General features: G+C 50.9%; 1 long non-coding RNA gene across 1 annotated transcript in view; it reads left to right on the top strand.

Moving 5' to 3' along the window:
- Positions 1 to 2,864: 2,864 nt before the first annotated feature.
- LOC134164331 (uncharacterized) overlaps positions 2,865 to 26,228 on the top strand; it is a 62,387-nt gene continuing 39,023 nt past the window's right edge. Inside the window, exons 1-2 of the long non-coding RNA XR_009965104.1 lie at positions 2,865 to 3,055; positions 3,132 to 3,231. This is a non-coding gene — a long non-coding RNA (uncharacterized LOC134164331). The remainder of the gene's footprint in view (positions 3,056 to 3,131; positions 3,232 to 26,228) is intronic.

Genomic DNA, 26,228 nt, shown 5'->3' on the forward strand with positions numbered 1-26,228 from the left:
GTTTAAAGTGATGGATGTGCCATTAGAATGAAATGAAACTGTGCCTGCAGGTACCCAGAAGGCAAACTCCGTGCAAATGAAACTTCACTCTGCACTGAGAACACACACTGGTGGCCAGCTCTGAATCCATAGGAGCACAGAGGTTGGAAACAGATGATCTTTAAGGTCCTCTCCAACCCAAGCCATTCAATGAGTCAATGATTCTGTTTGCACCAAGTCCTCATGCTCCCCTTTTCCCTGAAGGTCTGGGGCCTTGATGCCCTTTTCCTGGCCATGAAGCACAGTCTCTCCACAACATTGTGTCTGCACAGTGCTCTAATGGAAAGCTGTGTGGGCCAGTCCCTAATCCCAACCATCAGCTAAGCTGTCAGAGGGAGCCCTCACCCTCCATTGTTTCATTCTTAGCCTTAGGGCCTTGATGAGCAACAGTCAGGCATGAAAGGGCAACCTGAGCAGAGCATGGAGCCCTCCACTCCCTTAAAGCTCAAGGGGTTTTAGTTCTAGGCCTGGTTTCTCAGGTCTGGGGTTTACCTGTTGCAAGGAGGGAGCAGAAAGAGCTCCACAGGGCATGGATCACTTTGGGCACAAACAGCCCTTTTTCCACACATCCACCTTTTCAGGGCCTTCATGGTTTTGCAGACAAGAAACCATCCCCTTCACCTTAGGCTCCCTCCATAGAAGCTGAAGCACTTGCAGCACACTGGGTTTAGGTAGCGATGAGTCCAGCTCATGGTGTCTTTCAGCCACATCTGGATTTTAAAGTGCTCCAAAGGATGCTGTTCTCTGCTCTATGGTCCCTTTAAATTTGACACTAGAAACCAGAGCTGCAGCTGGTGGGGTTTAATGACAAGAGCACCAGTTTATTTGAGCTGGGGTCTTGATGGGGAGTGGTGTTTGTTTTCTCAGACCACACATTATTAACTGAGCCCTCGACTTTGTTTTCCCAGTCGCGTTGTGTGCAACCTCCCACTCTTCACCCCTTCCCTCTGTCAAAACGGCTTCGGCTCTGCGCTCATGGGGCAGCATCGTCCTAAACTGCTGCTGCCTGGGATGGATTTCCAGGCAGGGGTCCTGCCCCGGCTCCACTGTCTGACTGGGGAGGTCAGACTGGGAATGTCCTGGTGCTCTTTGGAAATGATCAGCTGTGGTCATTGCATATTCTGGTCTCTCTTGGTATGAAGGGGTAATAATATTTCATAGCATCCCAGAATGGTTTGGGTTGAAGGGACCTTAAAGCTCATCCAGCTCCAACCCCTGCCATGGGCAGGGACACCTTCCACTGGAGCAGCTTGCTCCAAGCCCCTGTGTCCAACCTGGCCTTGAACACTGCCGGGGATGGGGCAGCCACAGCCTCTCTGGGCACCCTGTGCCAGCGCCTCAGCACCCTCACAGGGAAGAGCTTCTGCCTAAGAGCTCATCTCAGTCTCCCCTCTGGCAGGTTAAAGCCATTCCCCTTGGCCTGTCCCTGCATCCCTTGTCCAAAGCCCCACTCCAGGTTCCCACTTTAGGCACTGGAGCTGCTCTAAGGTCTCCCCTTCAGGAGCCTTCTCTTGTCCAGGCTGACCCAGCCCAGCTCTCTCAGCCTGGCTCCAGAGCAGAGCTGCTCCAGCCCTCGCAGCATCCCCATGGCCTTCTCTGGCCTCGCTCCAACAACTCCATGTCCTTCTTGTGCTGTTGCCCCAGAGCTAGACCAGGACTGCAGGGGGGGTCTCACAGAGCACAACAGAGGGGGAGAATCCCCCCCCTTGGACCTGCTGCTCACGCTCTGGAGCTGCAGTTACACTCCCCTTCTATATGTGCCAACACATCCACCACATCCCACGCTGATTTCAACCCAGAGCCCTTCCAGCCGCAGCAGTGGGCTGTGAACAGAGTCTGCGTGTACACACACCCGCACACGTACGTGCACACACACACACACACACAGAGCACACACGTGCACACCCTTGTGTGCAAACTGCAGTCTCCCCTTTGTGTTTGCCTTGGCTGCACAGCCTGCTCTCCCCAGGCTCGGCCAGGAGATATCCAGGCTAAGATAAACAGCACACAGCTGCTGGGAGCCGGAGAGATCCTGTGATTAACAGCTGTGTGGGGCTCCACAACAGCCCCCCGACCTCCAGCAGCCCTCCAGAGCAGGCTGCTTCATGTCAGAGCTCTGTATGGATGGGAGCCATCGCAGGAGATGGGCTGCAATAGGCACAGGTGGGAAACCTGGTGAGGAGAAGCTTTGCCCCCATCCCTTCTCCTGTGCCAGCCTCATCAGTGCCTCTTGCTTATCACAAGGTTTCCCAAATCCATGAAGGAACAGTAACAATCCTAAGAGTGAAGCTTGTTCCCGAGGCATTTATGCTTTAGCATCACTGGGTACTTCAGAGGAAGGGCTTGCATGGAAGTGGTTCACTTTGGGCTCTTCACTTCTAGTACAGGCATGCAGCAAGTGGCAGTTGTGTCCTGGAAGAGGAGAAGGAGATAGAGCTGGGCTTTGGGATGAAACCAGGGCTGGTACATGGGGAAGGCAAAAGCAAAGAGAAACATGGAGCTGCTGGAATGAGTCCAGAGGAGGCCATGAAGATGCTAGGTATAGTGGAAGGTGTCCCATGGCAGGGTTGGAACTGGATGAGCTTTAAGGTCCCTTCCAACCCAAACCAGGCTGGGATGCTAATGTGTATGTGTTGTATGGGGTTTTAGGTGCGACTCACATAGGATCTCTTGCACAGGCATCCTATGGGCTTTGCAAATACATTGGAAAACCCCAGCACTTCCCAAGCCCCTGGTACCACTCAGCCATAGAGGGTTTAAAGTGGATCCAGAGGCAACTCCCTGGGCCACCTCTGCCTGTTTGGGCAGCAAGGAAGAAGAGAGCTGACGAAGCAAACTGTCCCACCTGCAGAGGTGGAGGAACCCGGTGGCTCCCATTAACCTGTCCTGCAGGGGGTGAGGAGTTTATAAACCAGGCTCAGTGGAGGCTGAGTTCTTTAGGGAAGGGATGAGAGAAGCAGCTCTCTTGGCATGTTTGAGATCCCCTTTGTGGTGAGAGCTTGCAGTGACCTTAGAGGTGGAAGACTTGAGGAGCAGCAAGGAGGCTGGGATTTCTCTGAAGACTTAAGCCTTTCCTTCCCCTCTGTTTCCAGGTCTTTTCTCCAACACTGAAAGCATCCTCAGCTACCACGTGGCAGCTTGATGCAGCAGAGAAAGCCCTGCTTGGATCTGCATTGCTGCGTGTGTGGTAAGGTAGGATCTGGGTGAACTTTGGGGACGGTTGGAACCAACGGGAGCTCTCTTTGAATGCCTTATCAATTGCTTGTGTCTGAGGAAGCATGAGGTTGCATTGCTGAACGCTGTAAAGCTCCAGACTAAAGGTTTTGCTGGTTTCACTTCCCTTTGAGTAGTTGGGTTTGTGTTTAATGTTGTTTTGGAGTGAAGGCTCCAGGTTTGCTGTTGCTGTGGCTCTCCCCTGAGGTTTCGAAGGCGAGCTTGAGACTGCTGTGTGCTCTGAGGGAGGCTGCAGTTGTGCTGTGGCTTCCATTGGGTGTGTGTGTGTGGGTTGGGGGAAGCTGGAGCCTGTGCTGAGCTGTGTTTTGGGCTCTGTAGCACTGAGGGGGTGTACTTCCTTAGCCCTCATTTCCCTCTGAGTACAGTGAGTGCCTTGAGTGGAGATTGTGCAACAAAGGCCAGGGCTTCTTCCCAAGCAGCTTGGCTGTGAATGCCCAGCCTTCCTTCAGGTTCAGCTCTGGTATTTATCAATCCAGGCACTCCAGAGCCTGGGAACAGCCCCAGCTGTCCTTCCCTGCAGTGTAGAGCACCCATTTCCTCCTGCCTTACCTCATCCTGCACTTACATCCCCCAGGGCAGCAGCCTGGACATCTGTCCCGTGGACATCTGTCCTCTGCATGCAGCAAAGCCTCAGAGGATAAAGGAATGGAGGAGGAAGGAGCCAGTTGCCCAGGAGTGGTGTTGAGGCAGATACAGGCTTGTGTTGTCCACCTGCAGACAGTGGGGGTTTGGAAAGCAGAGCTGGGGCTGAAGTGAAGGTAAGGAGCTGTCAGGATGCTTCTGCTGGAGAAAAGGAGTCACAGAGCTTGTAGTGGCTCCCGTTCTCACCAGCACTGACAAAGCCAGAGCCTTTGCTGTAGGTGAGAGACTTCTCCAAAGGGAGAGACCAGCTTTCTGGAAGGCAGAGGACAGGAAGGGAGGAGTTCATCTGGACCAGGCTCTGGTAAGTGACTAGTCAGCTGTTTCTGAACGTGCTGAGAGGATGTGGGAGATGATGCATGTGCAACGATAGCTCCTCCTGAGAAGCCAAGAGCCTCTTCTACACCAGAGGTGCAATCCCCTTCCTCTCCCAGTGCTTAACTGGAAGCCAGGCAGGGCAGGGTGTTGGGGATGGCCACACACCAGGGTTAAGATGCAGCCCTAAAGAGTGGAGATGGGGAGGGTTCAGCACTGGAGAAACACTCTGCATAGAATCACTGCTGTGCCTTGGGGAGATGATGGTGGGAATGGCTGAGGAGGCATTTGATGGCAGGCAGAGCTTGGAACTCTGCTATGGGGCTTTAATTCTTGCAACCTGATTGCCAGGGAGCATAACCTTCTGCCAAGCTGCATGGAGCTGGCAGGTTGGGCCTCTGCTTTTCTACAGAGCAGGAAGGAGGTGGGGGGATGTTTCTTAAGCATCCTGATGCTCAGGATCTATGTGGATCTATGCATCCTGAGGCTCAGGATCTATCCCTGTCCATCAGGTTGGGATGGGGCTTGGATGCCACAAACACTGGTGATGGGCCCAGATAGATCCTGACCATCAGGATGCACCTCTGCCTCCCCATCTTGGTGAGGGATATTTGTGCTGTTCCTAGGCCCTTCTCTCCATCCTCTCCCTGTCCTTCTGCTGCTGGTTAGTGTCAGCTGAGGACGTTTGGTAGCTCACTGTGGGGTGACAACATGCTTCCCATAAACCCAGGGGCATTGTTGCCTGCTTCAGTGTGCTCTAATTTAACCAACATGGGTGTTTTCCAACGAGTTTTGTTGCAGGAGTGACTCTCTGTGGTTAGAAAAGGGCTGTTTTTAGTGGAGAGGGTGTTCTGCCTTTGAGTTAAGCTTGCAGGTCTTAGAAGCAGAGCCTGTACAGAAACACACATGAAACCTCTTGTAGCAGCAGGCCCTGCAGCCCTGAGAGCTTCAGCCTGGTGGAGAGGGGGATTTCACACTGGAGTCCACTGGCACTGGCCCAAGGCCACTTGTATTGACCTGAGCTGCACTGAAAGCAAGCACTTAGGTGTGAAATAAATCCCCTGCTGCTCCCTGAGCTCTTTGGTCCCACCCAGTGTATTTTTGCAGTGCTTCTAATGAGCTGTCATTGAGCCAGGGCTTGCTTTGGAGCATTAAGGATGCTGGTAACAATGAGACCACGATGAGAAGGAGCAGAGGGCTTTGTGCTGGTTGGTTTTCTCTCTCCCTGCTTGGTCTGTGGCTGCTGGAGCCCTGCAGTGATGTCTAACATCTGGCCCAGCATCAACCCCATCCTATTGCTCTGTGCTGTGGGGAGCTGGGGGGACTTGGCAGCCAAGCAGCTGTGCTGGAGCCATGGATGAGCTCAGAGGGGGAAGGATTGAGGCTTGGATGGGAGAAACTCCATTTGTGGTGGCTTTTGACTTCCAAGGGAGAGGCTGAGAGTGCTGAGAGGATCCAGGCACGGCCTCAGCAGGTGCTGTTTGTGCTGCACCCTCCACATCTCCCCATTGCAGCACTTGGGGGGCTGCAGCAAGCACCTCACATCAGCCTGTGTGTGTGCCCCATGGCTCATACCTGCCCTGGAGCTCACATGCCGCTCTGCCTATGCACTCCAGGGCTGATAAGCAACAGGTCTTGGCTCTTCCCACTCTCATGCCCCACACAGGGTTGTTTGTGAGCTGTATTTCAGACCTGCTGACAGCCTGCTTTATGTTTTACGCTGCAGGACCTAAAGGACAGCTGCATTTCTTGCCACCAACATCCACAGTGCCTCTTGCAGCATCCTTCCTGTCCAGTCCCTTCATACCGGCACAGATCTAATATCTCAAGCTGGTGTGGTGTGGTGAGGCTGTTTTGGTACCATGCACAAGGCAGGGGTGAGTTTTCAGCCCGTATGCACGTCCTCCTAGATAGATCTGATAGACCTTGTGGTAGATGCTACATCGAGCTTACGTGGTGTGCAGGGTGTGTGTTTAAACAGCTTCATTAAGCTGTATAGACCCAGGTAAGTTCTAGCACAGTGTGAGGTGTGATTCCTGTCTTGCAGAGCATAAAGAGCTCACCAAACATAGTGATACCCCTCAGTAAAGCTGAGGGTAGGGGAGGTTCCACGTTCACCACAGTCACCTTGGGATTCTTTGGGCATGTTGATGATGTGTGGCAGGATGCTCTCCAGGACACTGCATGCATATGGTAGGGAAGGCTGAAACCCAGACTCCTGGGAGGCTCTGCATGCTGTGAGCGTTCATCCTGAGGAAGGTGAGGGGTTACACTGCTTCCCTCTGGATGTGGCAGTGTGTCTTCACTAGAGCTCTGCTCTTCCCCTTCCCTAGCAAGCCTTGACTTCCAGTGTGCTGGAACCCTGCAGAGGTGCAGGGTTGGGTGCTCTACCTTCATCTTAGCCACTGGCATCTAGAAAGCAGATGTTACTCCTGACCTGCCTCTTGATGCTTTTCCCTTGGTGACACTGCTCTCCTTCGCTTCATCCCCCAAAATGATGCAAAGGGATGAAGTTCTCTTGGACCTCTGGGTGCTGATTCCTGCAGGTTCTATCCCCAGTGATGCTCTGTGGGTGCTCAACCCCTTCTCCACTGCTGTGCTAAGGCATATGTGCCCTCATGTGCCCTCAGGAGAGGTGTTTGTGCTGCACCGCTTTGCTTTTGGAAGGGATAGACTAAAGAAGCCAAGCCTAATGCTTCCTTAAGTGGTGGTAAAGTGGTGGTTGGGTTTGGGCTTCTCAGGGCTTGTTTTCCTGAGGAACCACAAGAGGATGAAAGCCAACCACAGTGTTGGGGCAGTGGCAGAGTTCAGGGAGCGTGCAGCTTGGGACAAGCAACCTTTTGTAAGGGTTTGTTTAACCTTGCTGGTTATTGAAGGTCCCAGCTCCACATTTGTGGCTTTCCAGGCATCTGCCTGCAAGGAGCAGGCCAGGAAGCAGCTCTGGTGGTGGAAAACCAATATGTGGGAATAACACTTCTGGGTTTATTCAGATGCAAGTGCCCTGATGCTCTCTGGACCAGGCAGTTAGAGCAAGAAGCCTTTTGCTATGTACCTGGAGCAGCTTGGTTTAGGGGTGGGAGAGGGGGCCAGAGGAGAGGGATGTGGACTAGGGGAAGGTGGTCCTGGCTCTTCAGCATCCTGTGGACTTGCAGTAGTGAGGTCCAGGCTTACATGAAGGCAGCTGAGTGCCAAAGGGGCTGTTGGATGAGCTCGCTGTGTTTACCACAAGAGGGCCACCCTCTGTCCTCCTGGTTGTGGCTGCACACACCATAGATGCCTTCAGCTGTCTGGCACGCAGCTCTTTGTGCTGAGGGTAAGTTGAAACTGGAGTTCTACCAGTGTGACCTTGAACTTTGAATGAGGCTTTGGCTCTCTCACAACTTTCCCCTGCAATTGAAGAGGGAGCTGAGGCCTCTGGTTCTTTTTCTACCAACAAACCCTGCTTTGAGGTGTCCAAAGAGCACTAAAAGCTCAACTGCCTGAAAGTGGTTTCATTTGAGCTCTTGATTGCATGCATCCCCTGTAGAAGCCAGGATGGATGATGGTCCATCCTTTTGGAGCCCTCTAACATCTGTGAGTTATTTCTTTGGGGTCTAATCAGTTAATGTTTTGGTGGAGTGCTTTGAAGAGGTACAGCATCCTCAAATGATGAGTACTGTTTCATTCTTATTCCTATTTAACATCCCTCCATAGCCGAACTACTGTCAGACATCCTCACTTAAGAACGTATTTGGTGTCTGGATCTCTTCTGCAAAGGCAGGTTTTTGGCAAGGGGGATGGTGGGATGATATAATGGAGGTTGCAGTTATATACTACCTGTCAGCTGAGGCTCTCAACATTACTTTACAGGCCACTAGTTAATTCTCACCACTTGGTAGGGCAGGCTGGTTATCCATCATCTGGGATTCTGTGATCTCTGTGCTGATGGGGGAAGATGTGAGACCTTCTTGGGGTCAGACAGGAGGGGATTAGACCCAGACCCTCCAGATCCTGCTCTCCCCATTGCAGTGCCCTGGGCGAGTATGCCATTGCCTTCATCAGAACCCATCCTGCCCCTTAGGGACCTGGCAAATGCCATCTTAGATACACTTAGAGGTGCTGTTAGCAGCTGGAGCAGGCAGTCCATCATGGTTTAGACATGAACATCAAGCCTAGAAGACTTGGGAGGCACTTCTTCCCCCCAACCCACCCCAGGGACAACACAGAGCATGAAAACCCCCAAACTCACATGAAGTGGTGCTGCTTTTCTGACAGCTAAAGAGCATCTCTTCCTACAGGACCTCTGGGTATTCCTTGCTGCCGAGACCCATGTGAACAGGGGCCATTAGTGCCTTATCTCCCTGCAAACACAAGTGAGAGCTGACATCTCGTCTGTGAGACCCCATCACTCAACTGTGCTGTGGTGGAGAACATCTGGCTGGAGCTCCAGCTGTTCGCACCCTACGTGCGGAATCCTCCCTCCCATAGCCACGTGCTGGGACATGGGATTTACAGCTCCCTCCTAAGGGCTGAGGGACAGCGCCAGCAATGGGAGCAGGGGAAATGCCTCCTGCTTACTCAGAGCTCTTTGCAGGAGCTTTATCAAAGCTCTGCTTGATAAGCAGGCATTACAAAGAGCGTCGGTGGGGCTGGGAGTTGGGCTGTGCATCCTGAGGGCTGTGTTAACCACTGGCAGTGGATTTATCTTCCTAACATGAAGAGAACAGTGTTATCTGCATCTTAAAGGTAGGGAATAGAGTGTTAGCTGCCCTGAAGCCTCCTTCAGCCCTCTGTCTCCTCTTGGTGCTTTATTGGTGTCTGGCTTGCTCTTAAATGTCCCTTGCTCCCCCGTCTCACTACGTGCAGGGATTTGAAAGGGATTTAAGCTGGCTAAGTATGGTCCTTAAGGACTGCCCTAAAGTGCAGCCCTGGGAAGGGATGCAAACCAAAAGCTTCAGCCCTCAGCCCCTATAGAATTGCATTCCAAAGCCTCACAGGGTTCAATGGCCAGGTTTGGCAGCTGAGGGTTTTGAGGTTCAGATGTCTTCTGAAGGCAGCGCTGTGCAGCAGCATCTCTTATGGGCAGCTTCATAAGCGAAAGCATCCTAGAGTCAGCGTGGAACTTAAAGGCTGGGTCCTGCCTGTTCAGCTTGAAGCCAGTCAAGCCCATCTTGAAGCCTCTCTACGTTCTGAACTGTTCTTTCCTTGCTTGTTCAGCTCCTGGGAGGGAAGCCAGCTCTGGGAGTGAAGTAACGTTTGCAAATGGCTTTCTCCCCACAAAATTCCCATTGTAATTCCAAGCGGTTTAAAAACCACTCAGGAATCAACTGTTACGAACTTGGCCTCTGGATCTGTCCCTCCCAGCTGTCCTCAAGTGAAAAAAGAGGGGGAGAAAAAGAGACACTGGCACTGCAAGGCTCTTTTATGACCCAGGTTTTATTGTGTGGGATTCAGCGCATTGACAGGCTATAAAAGCTGATTGAAAGCAGACCCGGGCTGTCAATGGGCTGCCCAATGCCCCTGGCTGGGCTGCATCCTGGAGGAAGGAGCTGAGAGTTTGGGTTTTCCCTGCTTTTTTGGCTGTGTCATCCCCAAGGAGTGTTTCCTTGGAGGGGGGGGGAATGCCCACTGTGAGCCACCAGCGTTGGCAGAGGGCTGTCGTTCCTGTGTGGGGATCCATGGTGTTGATGACTGGTGTGGTGAGTCTTTTGGGCCTAAGCCCGTGCCTGAGGATACACATGCAAGTTGGTCTTTCTCACTTAAACTACTGCTGCTGTTAATGCAAGAGAAGCCTCAGTAGCTCCTCAGCGTCCCATATGGAGTGTACAAGGAGCATCCAGATCTCCAAACCCACCAGCTGAAAACCAAGGTCTCGAAGCACTTGTGTGCAGACAGCACCTGCCTTTGGCATTCTTCTGACCATGGAAGGGAGCTTTTCCTAGGAAGATGACTCTGTTTCAAGGGAAGGCTGCTCTCAATCTTGGATCATGGAATGGTTTGGGTTGGAAAGGACCTTAAGATCATTCAGTTCCAACCCCTTGCCATGGGCAGGGACACCTCACACTAAACCAGATCACCCAAGTTAGATCATATCACCCAATTCCTCCTTGCTTCAGCAAACCACCGTAGCATTGAGTTCAACTCTGGATGTACGGAAGGCTTAGGAGATGCCACCAAAGACGGTGTTAACTCATCCCTCTGGGCCTTCACACTTCATTCCAGCACCAGATTGATGTTCCTTATGAGGACCAGCAGCATGGACCAGCTCCATGGGGAATTGCTGCAGCAAAGCTTGTGAGCAATGGAGTGCAGGTCCACCAAGTGAGGAGCTGGGTGCCAGATGTGCATCACTCCCAGGTCGGTGAGCTGGAATAACCATATCCCTTGGAGCCAGGTCAGATCCTCCCAGCAGCAAAAGGCTGCAGCCCCCTCACCTTGTTGGCCTGTGTGAGTCTGGATGTGCTGTTGGGACCGGCAGAGCAGCATTAGGTCAGAGCCCTGCGTTTGTATCCACAACAGCGCGGGATCAAGGCTGCCGCGTGTCATCCCATCCCTCTGGCATGGGAGAAGCTCAGGTCTTGGAGCGGGGAACCTGGGTTTTAATAAAGGGAAAAGCTTTGCACTTCTCTGGTGCATCTGTCAGCACTTGGCTGAGCCCTGGAGCAGCTCAGCAAATGAGTACAGATGGTTTTGTGAGAGCTCGAGGGCTCGGTGATTTAATCCTGCCTGATATTGGATAGGGGACGCCCAGGGAATACGTGCTGGAAACCAGGAAGTAATCTGACATGAAATCCAAATAGAAACATGTTCCGAAAGGGTTAGGTAATTCCTTGCAATTTCCCCTCGTAGAGTTTGAAATGAGGTCTCTGCTTCTCCTCTGCTTCCTGCACTTGTTACAGGAGCAAAGGGGTGTTCCTCCGGAGCTGCATTCAGAAAGCCATGGGGTAAAATGTTCTTTTTCTGTGGGTTTGGGGTGGGGTTTGTGGGGTTTAGCTCAGCTGAGGAGCACACATTGAAAACACAAAAGGGAAACTCGGAGGTGAAGGAGGAAAGTAGCTTGAACCACCTTCAGGAAGCATTCAGGCATTGAGGCACACCATTTGTTGTGCCCTTTCTCGTTATTCCAACCCATAGAATCCCCAAGGATCAGTTGGGAAAATACATGGAGCTGGAGTTCTAACCAGGGGGATGAGCTGGATAAAACCTGAGCCCAAAAGCAGCTTTGATTCGTGGCTCAGGTATGTGTTGTAATGCTCTGACGTAGCCTAACAGACCCGCATCAGAGGAAGAGATGCATCTTCAGGAGGAGAGAGCACAGTGGAGGGACATCACTTCCCATAGGATCAAACTGGGTTGAGTTGAAGGGACCTTAAAGCTCATCCAGTTCCAACCAGGAGCAGGGACACCTTCCACTAGAGCAGGTTGCTCCAATCCCCCTCCAGCCTGGTCTTGTCTGTTGACATGCTTTTTTCCTGCAGGATTTGGAGGTTTCTTGGTTCCTGGTGGCCTGAAGGGCACAGTTCTGTTGGCGTTTTGCATCCTTGTATGAAACCAAAGGTAGAAAGGCAGATGAAGTCCTTCTGCACAAGTATTGAGCTGAGGCAACTTCTCTGAGTAGATGTATCATGACCATAAGCAGTATCTGCAGGTCCAGGTGCTTCTGACTTGACATTTAGGACCTCCTGATGTGTCACAGTGGTGTGAGTCTTTGCCCCATCTCCTGCATTGCTCAATGGCTTCACCGCTGCTGGGTTGGGTTTACCGATACCTCAGCAACTCACAGCAAGAGAATTCATTCCCACCCTCCAGAAACCACAAGATATGGAAAATGCATGTTACTCTTGACTCCCAAAAAACATAACAGGAACTGAGATGAAATCATGTGGGCTCAGCAACGGCCATCGGGGGATTCAGGGATTGTTCGGAGCCCCTTTGGAGGTGCCCAGGTGTTTGGCAGGAAGGGGATGATGCCCCGTGTGCTGTGTGCCTTTAGGGTGAAACATGGCTTTTCACCCCGACCTGCCCCTGCTCCACCTGGAGCTGGCAGGGATTCCACGCAGCAGTGCATCAAGAGGGAGATGACAGGGTTGTGGCTGTGTTTGGCTCCTGGGGTGGAAAAGTGGCTCTTTGCTAAAGGTCACACCATAGCTCACCTCCCAGGCTGGGCGAGGGATGTTGCTGGGGATGGAGCTCATCCTTTGTGTAACATCAGACCCAAATGAGGCAGTTTGGCTCTTCATCCCCCATTGCTTCATAGCAGAGCATGACACAAGCAGCAGCTTTCCCCCCACCACGTTTCTTGGGCAAGGACTCAAAACCTGCCTGATGTGGAATGAATTTACTAGTCCCTTACCAGCAGGATGCTGCTCTGTGCTGGCTCTCACTGCCATGTCTGAGCATCAGAGGCATATCTTCTGCTGCGTACCTGGAAGCATCGCTGCTCTTGACGCTTGGCCTTCAGTTTTATGGGGTTGGGTTCAACTAAATGAAGCTGTTACCAATGTCCTGTTGCTGCTGCACTGAGGACAAAAGGGATTAGAAGCCAATGGGCTTCTCCGAGGTGGAGGTGTTGAGCCAAGGAAATCCAGGGCTGGGAGTGATGATGTTGCGCGCTTCACACTGGGGAAATTCCTCTGATGGCTGCTCCTTTCCCAACGCAATTGTGCCTTTCCACAGCCATCTGAGGAGCTCCCATCCTTCTCCAGGGTTTCCTGGCTCACACAGGGATGCTGTAACTGTTTGGGTAGCCCTTGTGCAGGGATTGGAAGGCTGAGGTTTTGTAAGGCCTCAGCTGGCTTCAGCTTGTGTAAACTCTGTTCTCCTTTTACATGCAGCCTCAGGAACACGTTCAGCTCCCCCTAAATTCCCCAACTTAGTGACCAATCTGCTTCCTATAAACCCGAGCTGCTGGCATTTGCTGTTACCCTCCTTTAATGCTTTCTTAATGAAGTTCTTTTACAGCTGTTGCATTATTCCACCTGGGATAGAGTCAGGGTCACAGGTGGAGAATGATGTGGGTCATCCTGTTTCTATCCTCTTCAAACTCTGGCACAATATGAGCTTTCTTGCAGTGTTCCAAAGCCCTATTGCAAGCCCACATTAATGATTCAGAGCACTCTTTGGCCAGGTCCCTTTTAAATCTCAGATACAAGTTCTCTGGGCTTTGCTGCTTTCAAAAGACCTCATTTACTGGCTGTGGCTTAACATCCTCCTTAGTTCCTGTTGGATTAAGAGCTATTTCATCATGGCATGATACAAATAAAACCCACGGCTTCCTCTCAAACATAGAGTTGTTGTTTGTGGGATTACGATGCCTGGGTGCTGTGGATATATCCCTTTATTTGCTTGGCTAATTGTGGTGGTACTCATGGCATCGAGCCAGTCCTGTTGTTGAAGGGGGGGGGGGTGTTCCTTTAGAGTTACTTGAGGGGTCTGTCCCAAAGACATGGAATGAGACCCAAGGAGATGGAATGATGTGGAAATTATCATCCCAGACTGGTTTGGGTTGGAGGGGACTTATCCAGTTCCAACCCCTGCCATGGGCAGGGACACCTTCCACTAGAGCAGCTTGCTCCAAGCCTCATCCATCCAGGCTGCCTTGAGCACTGCCAGGGATGGGGCAGTGAAGAGTATGGCTTAGTGGGAGGATGGAGGGTGCCTTCATCTCCAGGCTCAGGCATCCTCTTTATGCTGGTAGAGTTTAACCCAGAGTGAGTCCCATGGACGCTTGGAGAGAAGCTGCTAGCACAGAAGTGGTAGGAGAGGAAGCAGACAAAGGAGCAGTGATTTAGGGGAAGCAGCAGCAAAACAGAGGCAGAATGGAAATCATCCTTTAATTACTGCCACATGGCTGTGCAGAGCTTGGCTCACCAGTGGAGGGACTGGCATTGCGCATCCCAGTGAGCTTGTGTTCTGGGAAAACTCGTGGAAGTGGGATGTGGAAAATCATGGCCCACAGACAGGGAGTGGGAGCAAGTGGGCAAAGTGGTGCAGTGTGGGTGTTGAGGTCTCTAGTCATGGAAAACTCAGTGAGTCCTGCATGAAATAGGAAGGAGGATGTTAACCGGTGTGTGGCTTGGCCAGACTGGTGAGCAAGGGGGAGTGCTCTGTACGTGGTGGTTTAGAGACGAGCATCGTGTTGGCAGAGTGTCACAGGGAAACATCTGCTGCATCACTTCTGCTGCTGCTTGTGCTTTGTCACAGGAGGTGTCTGAACCTTGTAAAAGAGGGAGCACTGCATTGGATGTGGGAGAGCTGCTTCTGGCACTCTATAGGTGAAAAGCAACTGCGTGCAGAATGGGAGCTCAGTGTCAGAGGTGGCTTCCAGCTTCCTATAAGGATGCTTTTCTGTCTGCTTGAGACAGCTTAACAGTAGCCTGGTTATAAATGGTGTGTTCTGGACACCTATATGGAGATGAAAAGCTTTATAGTGCAGCAGGTAAGCTGTTTGGGAATAAAAGCATGCCCAGAGCTTCCTTGCATGCTTCTGATGGCTTTTCCGGTTCATGGTTTGGATGGAATCATCTCCTAATGGAGTATGTGCTGTCCCAGGGTTTAACCTATTATAATAGATCCAGAGATAGAAATCTGGGGCAAGTTCACCATAAATAGAGCCCAGTTCACACCAACCTGCTCCCTGAGCATCTTGCCCATAACCATGGGCAGAGAAACTGTCCCTGTGACCTTGTGTTGCTTGTCATGACTCCGAAAGGGGGGTTGATGGATGTTTGAATTATGTGGGGTTTTGCTTGGTATTTACTCAAGTACTTGCTGTGATATAGGAGAGAATAAGGAAATCCAAGGAGTAATGGCTCTTACTGGGGATTTACTGTGAACCAGGTGACTCAGTTGCCTTTCCTGCTGGGTAACCAGATCTAAGGACAGGGAAGAGCAAACTTATAGGTCTTCAACTTGAAGACAGTCAGTGCTGCGTCGTGGGCCTTTCTCCAGCTTGGGAATCACAGCCTGGGTGCTGCTGCTAACAGGTAGATGTAAGCAGGGGAAAGCAGACAGAGCTGCCAGCGTAGGCTGGGATGTAAGGGGTTATCTTGCTACATGCACATCCACACTTAGGTGGGCAAGTCAGCCATATGTGTGTCTTAAGCTCTACATAAGACTTAAGCACGCACAAGGAGTGATGGAGAATGAGCCTGGTGGCACCTTCCCTCTGGAAACCAGCCTTTTGCTAAGCCTTACAGGAGAAAATGGTTCTGCTTCACAGCAGAGGTGGGAACTGGGCCTCTCCTGCCTCACTCTGCCAGCTTGGAGCCTGTGGCTGACCTCAAGCAAGGATGTGAGTTCCATCTGTGCCACCTCCTCACTATAACTCATGTGGAAAACTTGGCAATAGGGCCACGCTGGGAATCCAACCCCCAAACACTGGAATAGGTCACTGTGTTGCAAAGGATTTGTTCATTCTGCTTAAGGAAAACACCTTTAAGATTTCCTGGAAGGTGCTGGGTTGTTTCAGGGTTGCTGGAATCACTTGAGTGTTCCCATAGGATTTGAATGATGTGTTACAGAACAGTGTGCAGTGTCCAGTGTGCAGAAAGGAAGATGTTTGAGCTGGGAGTTGTTATAAACCAGGGCTCGATGTCAAATACTAATGAAACTGGAGGATTTGATGATAACATGAGTAGCAACAGGGCCCTTTCCTCTATGAGATGCCTTCAGTCTCCAAACCTGCATGGCCCTGCTAGTGGGGAAGGTGTAGGGAGAAGAGGTGCTGAATCCCAGCACGTGGGAGGGATGAGAACTGGGATGCTCAGCTCCTTCCCAGCACTGTGTGAGACTCCTGGGTAAGCTCTGAGTCCCAGCAGCCAGTGCTAGTGCTGATCCTTTGCTCTGGGAGGGAACATCCTCTTTCTATTCTCATCATTACCCTCATAGTGATGCTGTGGAGGGGGCCCAGTCCCAAACTTTGCCATATCTTCATGTCTGTTACTGCACTGTAATGAAAATGGCCCCATCTTCTAAGCAGCATCAATGGGAGCTGGCTGGAAACAAGCACCAGGCATTGATTGTGCTCCAAGACACCAGTGCCTTGGTGTCCCCAAAGGCTTCTGACTGCAAACCCCATCTTTCCCTCCATCTCTTAACCCAAAATGAGGTGTTCCCAAATGTCTGGGAGGAACATGAGTGCCTGGTGGTGTTGGGAAGCAGGATGTGAGTCGGAATGTTGCCCTGAAGAGAGGGGATCACTTAACATCCCAGCATGGAAAGGAGACTCAGCAATGCAAAGGTCACCAAGGAGAGGTTGTGCTCTGCAGGGTACCAGCATCTCTGCTTTGGTATCAAAACTGTGAGCAAACAACAAGCTAAACCACATCGTGCTGGTTTCCCAGGCCTGTGTTTGTGCTGGGGATTAAGCCTGGCTTAAGCTGTCAGGATAAACCAGCACAGATAGAGAACTGCTGATGTAATATTGGGTGTCAGCAGGCTGGAAGCAGAGGAAAAACTGGGTTCTCTTCTATTCTTTGTTACTAAAAGCTATGCAAGTGGTGGAAGATGAAGCACCTCATGGTTTGGCATCACTTGGCACTGTTAAGGATTCCCTATGGCACAGGGGTCAGGAGGAGACCAGTGTCGAGGAGGTCAAATGGAAGATGTGAATGGTAAGGGTGGGCTTGACAGTGTTAAAACATGTAATCCCAGCCTGGTTTGGGTTGGGAAGGACCTTAAGCTCATCCAGTTCCAACCCCCTGCCATGGGCAGGGACACTTCACATTAGAACGTGTTGCCCATAAAGCTTCAGACCCTTGGTTTTATCTGAATCCAGGCATAAAGATAAAGGGGTTTATTTTTCATGGAAGAGTTAAATCTGTTTGCCTTAAATGCTCTTGTTGGGAACCAAACCAAAGCAATCTCAAGGAAAACTGCCTTTCAAAACCAGCCCTTCAACCTGGGAAATGCTTCTTGGAGGCTGGTATTGAAGCAGATGCCAAGTTTCCCTCAGTGTTGTCTTTCCAAGTGCCTTGTTTAGTTTCACAGCCCTTCCTGGACACTGGAGAGAGGAGGAGGAGGAGGGAGATACTGCATCAACTTTGTCCCCAGCATCCAAATGCCGTAGTCCATAAAGTCGCTGATGTGCTACCTGTTATCCCAGGTAACTTTTCATATCCTGGTACTGAGACTCCTAAGCATCACCAGTGCTCTGAATGGAGTTAGCAAAGCAGTTGCAAATGGTTCTTCTCGTTGCATTTTTGTGCTGAAAACCAATCTGTTAGTTGGAAGTGCTGACAAAAGAGGGGGAAATCAGTGTTTCTGGGGTGGGATGCACAGGTAGGACCCTGCTGGTGATGTCTCCTGCAGCCCTGTGTTAGCTGGAGGCAGGTCTTTGTTTGTACCATCAACTCAAGCCTGTGGATCCTTTGTAGCCAAACCTAAGGGGAGAAGCTGTTGAGCACACAGGGCATCCCATGTGAAGGTGGTAAAACATGGTACTGAGTTGTGTATGACAGCTTTGTGTGCTCAAATCTGCTTTGCTTTACTTTACCATCAGAGACTTGTCTTGCCCTCTCCTATTTGCCAACTGTTTCCCCCCAGATAGCCTCATTTGGGGATGCTGGTGCCTCTTGAAGAGCTGGGCCCAGGCTGTTCCATCACCAACCACCTGTATTCCACCAGTGAGTCTTTGCTGATGGCTGCTTGCTGCTTCTCCTCCCCACCTCCTCCTCCCGACCATTGGCTGCAGTTTGCATTTCCCCTTTTATTGCCTTTGGCTCCGTTGCAATGGGCGGTGCGGGATTTGTGTTCTTCACTTCATAATCTTCTTGGCGGCTGGTGGACATCATTTCTCATTGTATTGGTGGAGGATTAGCTGAGATGATGGGAGATATTTCCTGCCTTAGCCAGTGGGATGGGCTTTGGAGGGCTTGGGCCTTCCTTTCACATAGTGTAATGCTTTGTTTGGGAATGTGCACAGGCAGCTCGTCTATGGGAAGAAAGCACAGCCCCTGCAGCACCGTTGCTTTGAGTTGTGGCAAGGAGCCATGGAGCAGGCGAAATTCCTGGTATTCCCAGGCTGGATACGCCACAGGGCTGGGAACTGGGTCCCTGAGGTTTGCTCATCCCCTCTGCATTGCAACAAGGAGGCAAGAGGGACGTGGAGCTGTTGGAGCAAGGCCAGAGGAGGCCATGGGGATGCTGCGAGGGCTGGAGCAGCTCTGCTCTGGAGCCAGGCTGAGAGAGCTGGGCTGGGGCAGCCTGGAGAAGGGAAGGCTCCTGAAAGGGAGACCTTAGAGCAGCTCCAGTGCTTGAAGGGGCTGCAGGAAACCTGGAGAGGGGCTTGGGACAAGGGATGTAGGGACAGGGGCAGGTGTCCCTGCAGTGGAAGGTGTCCCTGCCCATGGAACTGGATGAGCTTTAAGGTCCCTTCATCCCAAACCATTCTATGAAATAAGTTCCCTCTGTTTACCCCAAGCTTGTATCTGATCACTGTTCCTCCCTTGGAAGCATTGCTCAGCATCGGTGCTGCTGGTGCATCTGCTTTATACCTCAGGCTGTTACAGGAGTGAGGGGATGCTGCAAGGGCTGCTTTGAGGGTGTCTGCAGATGGTGACTGATGAAGGAGCAGAGGGGATCCAGTCGTGGCAACCAAAGTGTATCACAACAGGCACTCTATAGGGTGATGGTGAGCAAACTTTGCTGCACAACATAAAGCAATGCCTGGGAAAAGGGTAGAAGTCATTGGAGAAGGGTGGGTTTAGCTCTTGGTGACACTCTGAGGGTGCTTCAGTAACCTCAGCCCCTCTCAGCTTACTGTAGATTGGCCCAGATGGTATCTCCAAGGGAAGAGATGTGTTCCCTCCTCAGCTCTAACCACAGAGCCTTGTGTTTGCTCTCATCCAGCCGTAAGGCTTCACTGACTTGAAACTCCCTGAGGCTCTTTCTTCCTTGTGCTGTGTGTTATCAGAACACGAGGTAGTCTCCCTGTCCCATGGAGTCTGGAGTCCTGGATCCTGTATTCCTGTCTGCCGGCCCTTCCGTGGCTCTGGAAGGCGCTGGTGAGATCAGATGCCCAGTGGGGCTGATGTTACTGGAGAGAAGGGTTTAATGTTACTGGAGCTTGTAAGTGGAGACAATCTTAAGATGAAAAAAAGACCTTTCCTGCTTCCAAAGTGATGTATTTTCTTGTAACAATAAGTGATAGGTGCTGGGGGAGGGATTAGCCATGACATGATCCTTCTGCAATGCTTTGGGAAGGCAACAGCTACAGGCTTCTTTCATCTCCCTGCCAATTCCGAGCGTGGGATATGGTACCGAGTGCTGCAAACCCAGACAGTTCAGGAGGAGAAGAAGGAAGTTTCTGGAGGAAGCTGGGCTAAAAGTGCCTGGTGCTCCTTGTTGTATGGAGCTGATCTAGTCCCTAGGTGTACACTGTCTGTGATCCACAGCTCTAGCAAGCGGAGTGCTATGGGATTGGCATTCCAAGTAGTGCAGGAAAGCAAGGATTTGACTTCAGCAACCCCTGGATTTCTCTTTGTGGCCAGGTTTGCTTCCTTCCACATGAGTTTTTGCTTGCTTTTCCCAGTGAGCAAATGAAGAGGAACTTCCACACAGGTTACTCAGTGAGACGTGATGAGTACTCAGTGGTGGGACTTGGATAGGGCTGTCTTGTCAAACCCAGCTCCGTGCTGCTCGTTTGCAGTGATCAGAGGATGAAGAAGTGATTTCTTGGCCCAGGTTTGATAGACCACACTTGAAGTGGACATGAGCAGCAGAAACACACCTACAGGAGCTTTCTCATCTCTCTGAGAACAAGGAATAATTCATCTGTGAGAAATATGGCAAAGGGAATAGCTTGGAGAAGGGAACAGGAGCTCAACTGGGCTCTAAAAGCTCCTGCTGACGTTTCTAAGCTGTGCTGCTGTATCTCCCATTGACAGATGGCTTCAAAGTGCTGCTCGCTGCTCATGCTGCTCCTAAACCCACCTCTATTAGGAGAGAAAGACACTCTTCCAAAGCAGCTTATTCTATTCCCAGCCTAACACTGCAAACTGAAGAGCTTTAGAATAGAGCTGGCTGCAACTCCAGCATTTCCCCTGGAAGTGAGTTATGGGAAAATTCCCTTCTTTGACAGCTTTCCACCAAAACAAAAAGGGAATCCATTTGGATTTTCCCACAGGAAACTTGCACATTGTGGCTGAGTGGGGTTTTTTTCCTCACTTTCTTGCTCTTTCTAACTTTTTCCAGCTCAAGCTTCATGTTTTGGAGCATTCCTTTTGTTCTGAGCTGGCAGCAGTTGGCCAAGGGCAGTAGCATTGAGGCTTTTCCTCTCTGTTGGAACTCCGTGGATGTAGGCACCATTTGGAAGTGCATTTTGAACTGTACTAAAGTCTCTGTCTCATATTCTTCTTCTGAGATGAGAACTGATCCCTCAAAGGGGAAGGTGCCCTTGGTGGCTCTGTTGTGGGACCTGCAGGAGCATAAAGGCTCACTTGGATCTTCTCTGTACTGCTCTTCATGCAGTGAATGTATTCAGGGGTTACTGGGGATGAGCTGATGTGTGGTCCTCATCTACAACGGGATCATGAGGTGCCCTACCAGTGATGTAAAAGTAGTAGTCATAGTGGTCAGTTTGGCTTTTGCCATGTGAAGAAGTCATCTTAGGTTGAAACAACCATCTCCATGGTGGCACTGGGCTCTGTTACAGCAGAAACAAGGCACTGGAGAAGAGAAGATCCTGCTGGGGGCAGATGGACCCCTCAGTGCTGATGCTGCCTGATGTGGGTGAGGAGGTTTAAGCAAACCAAGCTGCTTTTCTCCCACACCAGGCTCCAGCTTTAGACGTGCAGCGAGAGGAGTGATGCAGAACAAAGGTCCCACCAGAGAGACCATCTCCTCGTTCAGTCTGGCAGACAGACCCATGGAGCATCCCTCACATAGGGAATGTTAACAGGGGTGTAATTTATGCGGGGCTTGGACTATTATTATTGGAGCTGCCAAGAGCTCCTTGCCAGCTTTCTCTCTGTTGGTTATTCTTAATCCTTGCTTATTTGTGTGCTCTCTCCCAGCCTCCTCAAGCTTTTCTGACCATGCGCTGCAAACACATGCTTCATAACTTCACTCACGTGAGTTGGCTTTGATGCTGACACCGAGTTAACTATGTGCTTTGGTGTTTATAAGACGGGGTCCTGAGTTTCTTAACCCTCAGCAAAGAAGTTGAGTTCCTGCAATAAATCCCTGTCTGCTCCATCCTGGAGAACAGCTTTGTGTTTCCCCCCACCTCTATTGGGAGACACGACAGATGTGTGATACTTGGCACTGTGGCCTTTTCCTTTCCTGCCCTTTGGTTTTGCTTAGGACCCGGTCTCTGGGTCTCCAGTATCATGTTTTCCCTCCTCTATGGCTCTGAATAATCAATTTGGAAAGCCAGGAAATAAATCAAAGCCTCAGATAGTAATGGAGAAAGAATGAAGGGGAAAGCAGACATATGGATTTCATCACCAATGCAGAATAACATGTCTAATCATAACAACAGAGTGTAAATGAGTCTATGTACTCACAGGAGGCTTGGCCAAAAGGATTGGGTTTGTACATGATTGGGGAAGTGAGTTTGTGGTTTCGGAGTTCCTTGGAACAACAGCATCCTGGCACTGCCTGAACTCCTTCCCAGCCCTGTTCTATGTAGCATGGCTCTGGTTGGGTGATGCTAAAGCTTTGCTGCACCCTGGGCTGGGTCCAGCACTTGAAGGCACTTGTCTGAAGAAGTGCTTGTGAGTGCTCAGCAGTGCTTTGTGGGGACATCAGTGGGGCTTGGAATTCGCTGCCACTCCCCGAAACGCAATCCATCCGAGTGCAAGTTCATCCCTGGCCAAGATAAATGCTGGAGAGGACAGTGTCCAGTGGGGGAAAGCAACCCCAGCTTTGTGTGTTTGCTTTGAAACCATAGATCCCTGTGCTTGTGTCAACAAACACAGTGGGTGTTGGAGAAGGGGCTGCAGAGCCCCTGCCATGGGGATGCTTCCTTGACTTGCACAATGGGTGTTGGAAACAGCGGTTTTGGTTGCTTTCCCCTGGAACAGGGTTCTTGCTTATATGTTCTTTTGCTTGTGTAATGGAAAGGCAAATAGGATGCTGGTGGGCACCATGATCTGGTAGAGCTAAAGCTATTGCAGACTTTTAGGCTGAAGTCATAGAATCACAGATGGTTTGGGTTGGAAGGGACCTCAAAGCTCATCCAGTCCCATGGGCAGGGACCCCTTCCACTGGAGCAGCTTGCTCCAAGCCCCTGGGTCCAACCTGGCCTTGAACACTGCCAGGGATGGGGCAGCCACAGCTTCTCTGGGCACCCTGTGCCAGTGCCTCAGCACCCTCACAGGGAAGAGCTGCTGCCTAAGAGCTCATCTCAGTCTCCCCTCTGGCAGGTTAAAGCCATTCCCTTTGGCCTGTCCCTATATCCCTTGTCCAAAGCCCCTCTCCAGGTTTCTTGTAGTGAAATCGGTGATGCTGTAGCATTTGGATGGGTTTAGAGGTTGCCTTTACCCCGCCCCTTCTTGGACATCATCTTCTCAACCTCTATCAATGGAGAAGTTGGCTTTCTTTTTCCTCTGTCTCCAATAAAATGTATGAGCTGATGCCCTTTTACTGGCTGGGTGGTGGGTGTTGAAACCCAGATGGCTTGTTTTTACAGCTTAGGGGATAATACCACAAACCATGACACCATCGAGAGGTGGGGAGATAATAGAAGCCAAGGGTGAGTTGTTCTTCATGGTGTGCTCATATGCAGCTGGAAAATGAAGCTCGTGCACTGTGCTGGTTACTAGGGTCTTGTAGAAGGGGTTTGGTGATGTGTTTCTCAGTCCCTGCAAATCCCTGGGGGAAACTTGAGGGTTTTCTATGGAAAAATCCAAAGGGAGGAATATTGAAGTCAGATATTGTGATTTCTGGTAACTTTATCAAAGCCCTTGTCAAATCCTTCTTATGAAACAACATCATCCTGAGGTTTTGCTGCTGTGATGTGGATCCTGCCCCACTTCATCCCATAGGGTCATAACTTCTCCCCAGCTCCTTTCCCAACCCTTTGAGTGCACATCCAGCCCCTTTCACCAGCAATAAACCCCACACATTGCTCTGCTTTTGCAACCGCCCCTAAAGAAACTCTTCCTGGCAGGATCCTGTCATTGCATTTCATTGTGAAACAGCTTTTCCTCAGTGAAACTCATGCCCTCTGTGCCAGTTCCGGCTGGGATAAGCTGGATGTGGATGTCAAAGCCTGAGCTTGGATGGGCTCTGGATCCTGTCAACGCTTGGAGGTTGTGTGACCACCTTCCATGGCCAGTGGAGGTGGGGAATGAAGGTAGGTAGGGTCAAAATGACAAACACATGATGGAGTGTAGGTCAGGAGCTCCAAACTGTCTCTCTGTGTCAGGTTCTGCAGGTCCAGAGGGTTTGTGGAAGCCAAACTTAGTTCTCAAGGCTTTGTCTGGGATGTAGCTCCTGGCACTGGAAGATGAAACCATTGCCAGGAGTGGAGCAGGCACTTTGGGTGCATTTAATGGTAGGTAATCTTTCACCCAGTGAAATTCACTGTCTCATCTGCTTTGAGTGCAACCCTGCAGCGTGGACGCTATCAGCAAGCCCTGAGACATCCATGCAAGGTTGGCCCATACTCTTAATACTGCAACTGCCGCGGTCCAGCCCTTGGGTTTGTGTTGTGCAGTGCTTCAGAAAGACCTGTGTTAGCCAGTATTTGAGTGTCCATTTCCCTTGCAGACCCCCCAGCTCCACCAAAGGCAACATGTACCAGCACGTCTGCTCTCCACAGTCTGGATTCAGCTTGGAGTAAGGGTTCCAGTTAGGAAATCTGTGCTATGTCTTACTGGAGAGCCCTTTATTGAGGGGCTGGAGGCACAGATGGGGAATTCACTTGGGTTTCTGGTACCATTAATCATTAATTCCTCAACGTGGGGAAGTCATAGAGCTTGCTCAATAGCATCGCAGTGCAGGGAAACATGGATTTGTCAAGCACTTTGGATTGGGTGGACACCTCTCAATACTTCTGGGTATTAAACTCTGAACTCAGCTTAAATTACAGTGGGCATCTCTCATTGTGGGCTTACGCCTCAGTTTCCCCACTCAATAAACGGCAATAGTAGCTGCTTCCAAAGCTACATCTCAGTCTCCCTTCTGGAGGTTAAAGCCATTCCCCTCGTCCTGTCCCTCTCCAGCTTTCTTCCGTGCTCCTGATCCTTTTGGAGCACCCCAGGGCCTCTGCTTCCCTCCCTGCCACCTGAAATCAGAGCCTTTGCTGGAGCAGGGACTGGATGCTTTGTTACCATCACACTGCAGAGCTGTGATGACAACACAGGGACCCTCCTGGGCTGTTCCTGCCTTGCACTGGCACCGTGTTGGGTCGGAGGAGTAGAAACACGTGTGTGTGTAATTCCTGCTGAGCCAATATGACTCACCCCGAACACGCAGGGCAGATGGTTGTGCTGATGAGGTGTCACTTTTACAGTTGCTTGCTGAATACAGCCGCGTTCGGAGGCTGCTTTCCATGCCTGAGGAGCACTTGTGCTGGAATCAGGGAAAGACACTGAGGCTGGAGTGGTCCAGAGCAAAGCTTCTGCATTCCCGATGAATTGGGAGTCTGTGGTTCATCCCAGCGTGGCTTTAGGGCCTTGGGCTGGCAGTCAGCGGGGTATAGATGATAGATCCTCAGTTATGTTGAAGATGATACCTCTGGTCCACTGTGATCTATTTATGTAGGCAGAGTACTTAGAAGTTCTTTAACCTCCCAGAACTTATGCGCACCCCTCACAGTGATGCAGATGGATTGGAGAAGTCAAACTAGCCCAAACCCAGCCCAAACCTTCAAATCAAATCAAGTAAAAACTCTTAAAGGAGTTCGCAGCACCAGTCCCCAGGGTGCTTTTGACCATCTTGCCAATGCAATATATGGTTTATGGTCCTTTTACAACGTGGGGAGTGTAATTGGGGTCAGTACATGTTTGCATTAGGAGCGGGGCTGCTGAATTAACCCTTCCAAGGTCTCAGCTACCTTTCCTCTTGGGCTCAATGTTACGTTTCCTATGGCCTTTCCAGGTTTCCAAGGGTGATATCTCCTTCTCCATGGCCCATACTGGACCTTCTCAAAACCCCTGTGCCATGATATGAGCGTGGCTTTAAGGAGATGGTTTGGGAGCATGGTCCCAATTCCTTCCCCTCACATTGGCAGCTCCTGGTTTCTGGGTTGTCTGGATCTGAGTCTTGTTTGCGAAGGAATAGGAAAGAGAGGATTCCAAAGTCTCTCTGCCTCCAGTGTAGCTTGGTATCTTCCACTTCAGTCCTTAGTTTTTCGGGAGCAAACCTCTATTGATCTACTTGGCAAACTCAAGCATTAATGAAGATGGGGTGAACTCTGCTCCACGGTGCATCTGGAATATCCCCTAAGGCATGAAGAGTGCGCAGAACTGGAGCTTTTCTCCTACCTACCACAAGAATAATGCTGAAATGATGCTTTTTTACCCAAGCTTTGGTGATTACAGCTCCGTAGTTGCCTTTCCCAAGCCATTTCAGAACTGGTTTGTGGGGATAACGATCACCACAACCCAAGCTGTCACCTCCTTGTATATTCATTGAGGACTGAGCAATAGGACAAGGGGTGATGGGTTCAAACTGAAACAGAGGAAGTTCAGGTTGGAGATAAGGAAGAAGCTCTTCCTTGTGAACTGGGACTGGCACAGGGTGCCCAGAGGAGCTGTGGCTGCCCCATCCCTCGCAGTGTTCAAGGCCAGGTTGGACCCAGGGGCTTGGAGCAAGCTGCTCTAGTGGAAGGTGCCCCTGTCCTTTCCAACCCAAACCATTCTAGGAGTCTATGGTTTAGCATCCAAACACTGAGGCCTCCAAACGTGCAGGCTCCCTTCTCAAACTATGGGCTGGAAAAACCCTCTCTCTGTGCCTTGGCTCCTCCTATGGAGAGAGGAGGACTCCTACCTCCCTCATAGAAGAGTTGTGGTCGATAATGTTCACCAAGTGCTTTTTAATCCCCTGCTGACAGGTTCTGTGCAAGTGTGAGT

The sequence above is a fragment of the Pezoporus occidentalis genome, unplaced genomic scaffold (genome assembly GCF_034315485.1).
Source record: "Pezoporus occidentalis ecotype Australia unplaced genomic scaffold, CSIRO_AGI_Poc_V1 ctg216, whole genome shotgun sequence".
Classification (NCBI taxonomy): domain Eukaryota; kingdom Metazoa; phylum Chordata; class Aves; order Psittaciformes; family Psittacidae; genus Pezoporus; species Pezoporus occidentalis.